The sequence below is a fragment of the Rhamphochromis longiceps genome, linkage group LG18 (genome assembly GCF_057381845.1).
Source record: "Rhamphochromis longiceps isolate RC_006_pf linkage group LG18, R_longiceps_female_GT1.1, whole genome shotgun sequence".
Taxonomy (NCBI): domain Eukaryota; kingdom Metazoa; phylum Chordata; class Actinopteri; order Cichliformes; family Cichlidae; genus Rhamphochromis; species Rhamphochromis longiceps.
The window spans coordinates 37,278,280-37,285,191 of NC_140574.1; the positions used below are offsets into that span (position 1 = coordinate 37,278,280).

Sequence of the window (6,912 nt, forward strand, 5' to 3'; positions counted from 1 at the left end):
TGGAGTCCACACCAAGACAGTTCAGGTGGGCGCCCCCGTGGCCCGTGGCCGAGACGAGACAGTTCAGGTGGGCGCCCCCGTGGCCCGTGGCCGAGACGAGACAGTTCAGGTGGGCGTCCACGCGGCCCGTGGCCGAGACGAGACAGTTCAGGTGGGCGTCCACGCGGCCCGTGGCCGAGACGAGACCGTTCAGGGGGCCGACCGTGCGGACGGCAAGGGCGACAGCACTGGTCCGGGGGCCGACCGCGTGGAAGGCAACGGCGGCGACGTGGACACAGTTCGGGGGGCCGGCCGTGCGGAAGGCGACGGCGGCCACTCAGGCGAAGGCGGTCCGGGGGCCGGCCGTGCGGAAGGCGACGGCGGCCACTCAGGCGAAGGCGGTCCGGGGGCCGGCCGTGCGGAAGGCGACGGCGGCCACTCAGGCGAAGAGGGTCTGTGGGCCGCCCACGACGGCGATGGCGCCCGGCCAGTGGCCTAGCCAGCGGTCTAGAAAATGGCCGTTTAGCTCCAGACCCAGGCGAGGCTGAAGGCTCTGAGGCTGAAGGCTCTGAGGCTGCAGCAGACGAAGGCTCTGAGGCTGCAGCAGACGAAGGCTCTGAGGCAGAGGCCGGGCCGGGCGTGGGTGCAGCTGAGGCAGAGGCCGGGCCGGGCGTGGGTGCAGCTGAGGCAGAGGCCGGGCCGGGCGTGGGTGCAGCTGAGGCAGAGGCCTGACCGGGCGTGGGTGCAGCTGATGCAGAGGCCTGACCGGGCGTGGGTGCAGCTGATGCAGAGGCCTGACCAGGCGATGCAGGCGCGGAGGCCTCTGGCCGGAGACAGGCAGGGCCAGTAGGCGCGGAGGCCTCTGGCCGGAGACAGGCAGGGCCAGTAGGCGCGGAGGCCCCTGGCTGAGGAGCGGCCGGGCCAGCGGGTGCGGAAACCCCTGGCTGAGGAGCGGCCGGGCCAGCGGGTGCGGAAACCCCTGGCTGAGGAGCGGCCGGGCCAGCGGGTGCGGAAACCCCTCGCTGAGAAGCAGGAAGGCTCACAGCTGGCTCTGGGTGCTGTGGCTGCAGGTCCGGGAACTGGACGGGATGGTGGACAGGTGACTGGGAAACAGGAGGCGACTGGACTACAGGGCACTGGGCGGCAGACTGGACTACAGAAGAGTGGAGGACAGGTGGAGACTGGACTACAGGTGACTGGAGGACAGGTGGAGACTGGGCTACAGGTGACTGGAGGACAGGTGGAGACTGAGCTACAGGTGGCTGAACTGACTGGAGGGCAGCAGGAGACTGGACAGCAGGTGAGTGAACTGACTGGAGTGAAAGCTGAACAGCAGGTGAGGGAACTGATTGGACTAAGGAGACTGATGGATAAACAGAGGCCGGTGAGGCTAATGGCTGAGCTAAAGAGTGAGCTAGTGAAGGGGACAACAGTGCAGCCTGGGCTAATAAAGCTGGGGCCTGAGCAGGGGACACCTCAGCTAGCCTAACCAGTGATAGTGCGAGGGCATGAAAAGCTGGATCAGGAGGTGGATGAAGAGGTGAAGTGGCAGGTGGACCGGTTAGCTCTTCCAAGCCTCCAGGGGGGTCAAGCTGGGTTCTGGTTGCCCTCAACCTGGGCGCTGGGACGGGCACGGAAGGTGGCTGGACACCAGTCACCCCCACCTGAGAAACAGAAGCAGGTGTGGAGGCAGACCGGGTCACAGCTGCCCTCCTCCTGGGGGCTGGCACTGGTGTGGGCGTAGGCTGGGCCCCCATGCTGGTGGGAAATGGCTGAATAATGGGTGTGGAAATAACGACTGGGTGAGTGATACTGACGGGTTTATTGGGGAGTGTTCTGGTCTTCCTGCCACCGCTATTTACAGTCTTTAACTGAGCTGTCTTTGGGGAAACAGAGCAGAAAAAGTCTACCCAGTCCACATTGTCGTCCAAGAGGGACGTTCCCCATGAATCGGAGAGGCGTCTATTATTTATCTTATGTGAAGAGTCAACTGAGGAAGGTGGCAAACAGTCACTGGGACTCACCGCCGGGAGTGGCTGGAAATAGTCCATGTTACGGTGGCGTGTGTGCCGCTTTCTCCGGGTAGAGGAAGCGGGCGGGGTAAACAGATGAGCCTCTGGCACGGGAGCCTCCATTGAGCCGAGGTGGTAGGTGGAGCCGCTGTGCCATGGCGAGGTTGAAGGTCCGGTGAGTAGAACGGCTGGCGGGTGAGCGAGGAGCGGAGCAGCGGGAGAGCGAGCGGCCGAAGCTTGGCCTGTGACGCCCACTCTCCGCGGCGAATGCTCCGCTGCAGGTGAGGCAGCAGGTGGAGGACCGCGGCGTCTCCGAGGCCCGCCCAGAGCCAGACGAGTCCCCTCGAAGACGTGCTCCCTCTCTGAGAAGAGCCGCTGTTTCCACCTGAGCTTCTCCGCCCAAATGGAGAGCGCTGCGTCCTGCCGCTCGAAGAGGTCCGAGTCCGCTGGGTCCACATCGTGTCTTCGTGGCACGGGTCGTGTCATTCTGTCAGGATGAGGTCGTGGACGAAAGAAGGAGGACCCAAACGCTGGACTCACAGGTAGGTGAAGCTTGGTGTTTTATTGTCAACGGAGTGAACAAACAGAACAGAAGTAGGAAACGGCTGGCCGGCTGGACGACTGACTGAGTGGATGAATGAAAGACTGACTGACAACTGACCGGCTGACCTGACGGAACTGAACAGAGGACAACCTAACAGCGGCGAGAACAACATCACAATAACATCAATGACACGACATTGGACTGGTTGAACTGAGGGACATAAATACACAGGCTGAGTGATGAGAGATTAGAACCTGGTGAGTACACAGTTGAACATAATGAACTAATGATAAACGGGAAGAGGACGGAACATAATGCACATGGACCAAGGCTAACACAATAAAACAGGAAGTGGAACAGGCAGAAGATAAACAGTGAACGTGAACTGAAAATACTGGGTCACCGACCCAGGAACCCTGACAGGTTTAAACCTCCTCCTCGCTTCGAGCCTCCGCTGTCTCACCGTCACCTTTTTTCTTCTCTTCTGTCCTTGACCTCTGCATCCCCGATGTGTTTTCCTCCAAATTTCAGCTGGTACTTCTGCGGGCCTGGCCAGCGAGCCGGCCGGCATCAGGGCGATCAGCTGATCTCTGGAGTAAACAGTCCGTGCGTGTAGGAGATGTGCCGCGGTCCCGTTCCTTGATAAAAGTAACAGTTCCACGGCCACCAGAAGAACAAAAACTCTCTCAATCCACATGATTGAGTAAGAGATAGAAAACGGAGGAAAATACAAGTCAGGAAAAAAAAGAATACGTAAGAAAAAAAAAGCTAAACTAAGAGAAAAGCAGGAGCGACTGTAACAGGCTGCACGCTGGTTGGCGCATGCCGTGTGTAGTGTCACCTCATTCCCCAAACAGAGATCATTTTCACTTTGTTTGTATTGAGAATCTGTTTCATTGAAGACCACATCTCGTCGAATCAGTATTTTTCTTTTCTCCTCATCCCAGTCGGTGGCCTTTTGCATTGGTTGCATATCTCATAACTTTTGCACTGTCCACTCCTGCTGTGACAAAACAAATTTCCCACGTGTGGGACTAATAAAGGTTATCTTATCTTATCACTGCCTTTTTGTCCAGCTTCTTTCTCTCTGTGTCTGGAACATGAGCATAAGCAACACATCCAAATACTTTCATATGGCTAATGTCTGGTTTTTTTCCATACCATCTCTGATAGGGTGTTTCGTTCTTTAAAGCAGATGTTGGGAGCCTATTCTGTATGTAAGCTGCAGTAGCAACAGCTTCTGCCCAGAATGTGTTTGGCAACTTTGCATGTGATAGCATGCTTCTAGCTGATTGCACTAGAGTTCTGTTTTTTCTCTCTGCAACACCGTTTTGCTGTGGTGTCATTTCAGTCATTTCATGGTGGATGCCTTGAGCTTTCTAATATTCTTGAAACTCTTTAGATGTGTATTCCCCACCATTGTCAGTTCTGAGTCTTATTACTTCCTGCCCACATTCATTTGAGAAGGTTCTTTCAAACTCTTTGAACTTGCTCAGGACTTCCGTTTTTTCTCTTATGAAATAGACTTTACAACATCTGGAGTAGTCAATAATGAAAGTTACAAAGTACTTTTTTCCTTCTACACTGTACAAAAAAATTGCAATATAAAAGTATTTTACTGTGTATTTTACAGTTTTGTACTGTTTTTCTAGAATATCATTAAATTTACATAAATAGACTGTGATTTTACATTTCAAGTGTAAATTAACGTAAAATCTCTGTAAATGTAATAAAACATAATTTTCTTGTTTTTTAAATGCATTTGTACATTCACAAATGTATCATAATTGCACAAATATTTGTTCGTTATTTGAAAGATTGAACTGTTAAATTCAAATGTAATGCAATGGAAAAATATATAAAATGATTCTCATAAACTTTTTTTACATTGATTGATTGATTGATTGATTGATTGATTGATTGATTGATTGATTGCTTTATTGGCCATATGCAGGTTGCCCCGCAGAGGAATAGGACCCCCCCCCGACTTACACACACAACAAAGACATCACATGGGAATACAGTCGGAGATCGGCAGCGTTGCAGAGAAAACACTGAAAAATTACACAACAATGGGAAAAAGTACAAGAGGAAAAAAAGAGACCTCTTCTCACGCTTGAGCCCCGGCTCGGACAGTCTCGGTCGTTGTGTCCTTGGGCAAGACACTTCACCTACTGGTGTTGGCCAGAGGGGCCGATGGCGCGATATGGCAGCCTCGCCTCTGTCAGTGTGCCCCAGGGCAGCTGTGGCTACAACTGTAGCTGCCTCCACCAGTGTGTGAATGTGAGAGTGAATGAATAGTGGAACTGTAAAGCGCTTTGAGGGTCCTGAAAAGCGCTATATAAATGTAATCCATTATTATTATTTAAACCAACTGTTAACTGTATATTTCTGTACATTCAAGTATTATTATTCATATTGCCGCATTCATTGACCTTGTTTATAGGTAATTTCATTGTTTAATCACATTAACATGTTCCTAATTTAATGTTTAAAAGCACTTGAAAAAGGCAAAATCCCATGTAAAATTAGGGCAACAAACTGTATTGTCATTACTCAAAATAACCGTAGTTTTGTGAGAAAGTTATTTTCTGTTGTTTTCTGGTATTATTTTGGTGCCCCGGCTGCCGGAATATTACTGTTTTTCTAGGATTTTTTTTTTAACGGTGTAGTGACGGACCACAAACGTCACTATGCACTAATTGCAACTTGCGTTTCGATCGTATTTCTCCCACTGATTTATAAGGCTTTCTTGATAATTTGCCCTCAACACAAGCTTCACAAAAAATGTCCTCCTCTTGTTTTGCAAAGCTAACTCCTTTTACCAAGTTTTTGAGTTTTTTCAGATTTGTAGTGTGATCTAGGCGCTGATGCCACATACTTGCTGGAACTGATGCAGTTGACGCTCCATGACAAGTTGTGCAGTTTCCCTCGATATCCAGCTGATACAAACCGTCAGATCTTTGTGTTCCCATTCCATGGAGAGCTCCATTCTTTCCTCTTATGTAGCAATGAGTCCTTTTGAACTTCACTGTTTCCCTTCTTGGCAGCAGCTCCCACTGAGAAAAGGTTCATTGATAATTTGGGAACATACAGCACATCATACATTGTGACATCTTTTCCATCACTAACTCTGAATGACATTTTCATTGTTATGTTGCCCAGACCTAAAGCCTCAACTACTCTGCCATCACCGAGTTTCACTGTTCGTGGTTCTGAAAACTCTTGGTAGTTTTGTAGAGCTTCTTTATTCCATGTCATATGTTTTGATGCTCCTGAATCAATTAACCATTCTTCTTGCTATGTATCACTTTCACATGTTAGTAATTAGTATCAAACTTATAAGAAAGGGGACCACTTGAACCCAAATCAGCATATTGAGAACTGCTAATTACATCTGAGAGCATCTTTGAGAAAAGTTTGAGAATGTTAGACAACAAGCTGTGAATGTGATGAAGTGTTGTGTTAACACACATGAAGCTGCTTCAGTTTGTTAGTAAATCTGTATTTGAACAACAAACCAATTTATGAAAGAAAATATATCGAGAAAAGGCTTCTGTGTTTACTGTGATAACCACAAAGAAGGAGACATAGACTGTATCCCAATTCAGGGTCTGCAGCCTTAAAGGCCGCATTTTAAGGCCGATTACGTCACAGCGACGCGACGAAGGCTGTCCCAATTCAAAGGCTGCTCGAAATGCGGCCCTCAAATGCGTCCTTCATTTCCCTGAATTTTAAGGCTGTGGCGGTGTAGACTTCGTGGCCCAACATATCCCAGAATGCATAGCGTGGCGGTGGGTGTGGATAATTTTGCCGAAAAAAAAAACGGCGGATGAGGGGCGCCCGAAGAGTAAACTTTAAGTAAGTACTGAATATTATGTCACTTATTTAAGTGCAAATGTTTAATAACGAAGAACATTAAACATTCCTGTTGGCCACATGTCGGCAAAGTTATGTGACATTAGTGACGTTTGTACTAACTTGGTTTTAAAGCCTTTACTTTAAAATATACGCCGTTCAATAGCTGAGCTTAATCTTACAGAGAATGATCAAAGCTCATTTAGAAACAAACAAACAAATGAACAAAAGATTTTCTCCTTCATTTCTGTCAAACAAAGCTGTATGACACGTTTCCAGCTGTTAGTATCATGGTTGCTAGGCAACCTGGGCAGCGCAACGGAGGCTAGACCGTCCCATTTCACAAGCCTCGCACTTCCGGCCTTAGCGGTCTTTGAGTACGCGGCCCTAGAGGATCGTTGAGGCTGCGTACTTTAAGGCTGCAGACCCTGAATTGGGATACAGCCATGGTCGTGTCCAAATTCATGGGCTGCATCCTCCTGAGGCCGCATTTGTAGACCGATTACGTCACAGCGACGC

The 6,912-nt window shown here is 49.8% G+C and overlaps 1 long non-coding RNA gene across 1 annotated transcript; it reads left to right on the plus strand.

Annotated features, from left to right (window-relative positions):
- The first annotated feature begins 860 nt into the window (after nucleotides 1-860).
- Nucleotides 861-1,623, plus strand: LOC146648801 (uncharacterized). The gene is made up of 3 exons (XR_014908403.1): nucleotides 861-1,219; nucleotides 1,262-1,279; nucleotides 1,316-1,623. It is a non-coding gene; the product is annotated as an uncharacterized LOC146648801 (long non-coding RNA).
- Nucleotides 1,624-6,912: the final 5,289 nt, after the last annotated feature.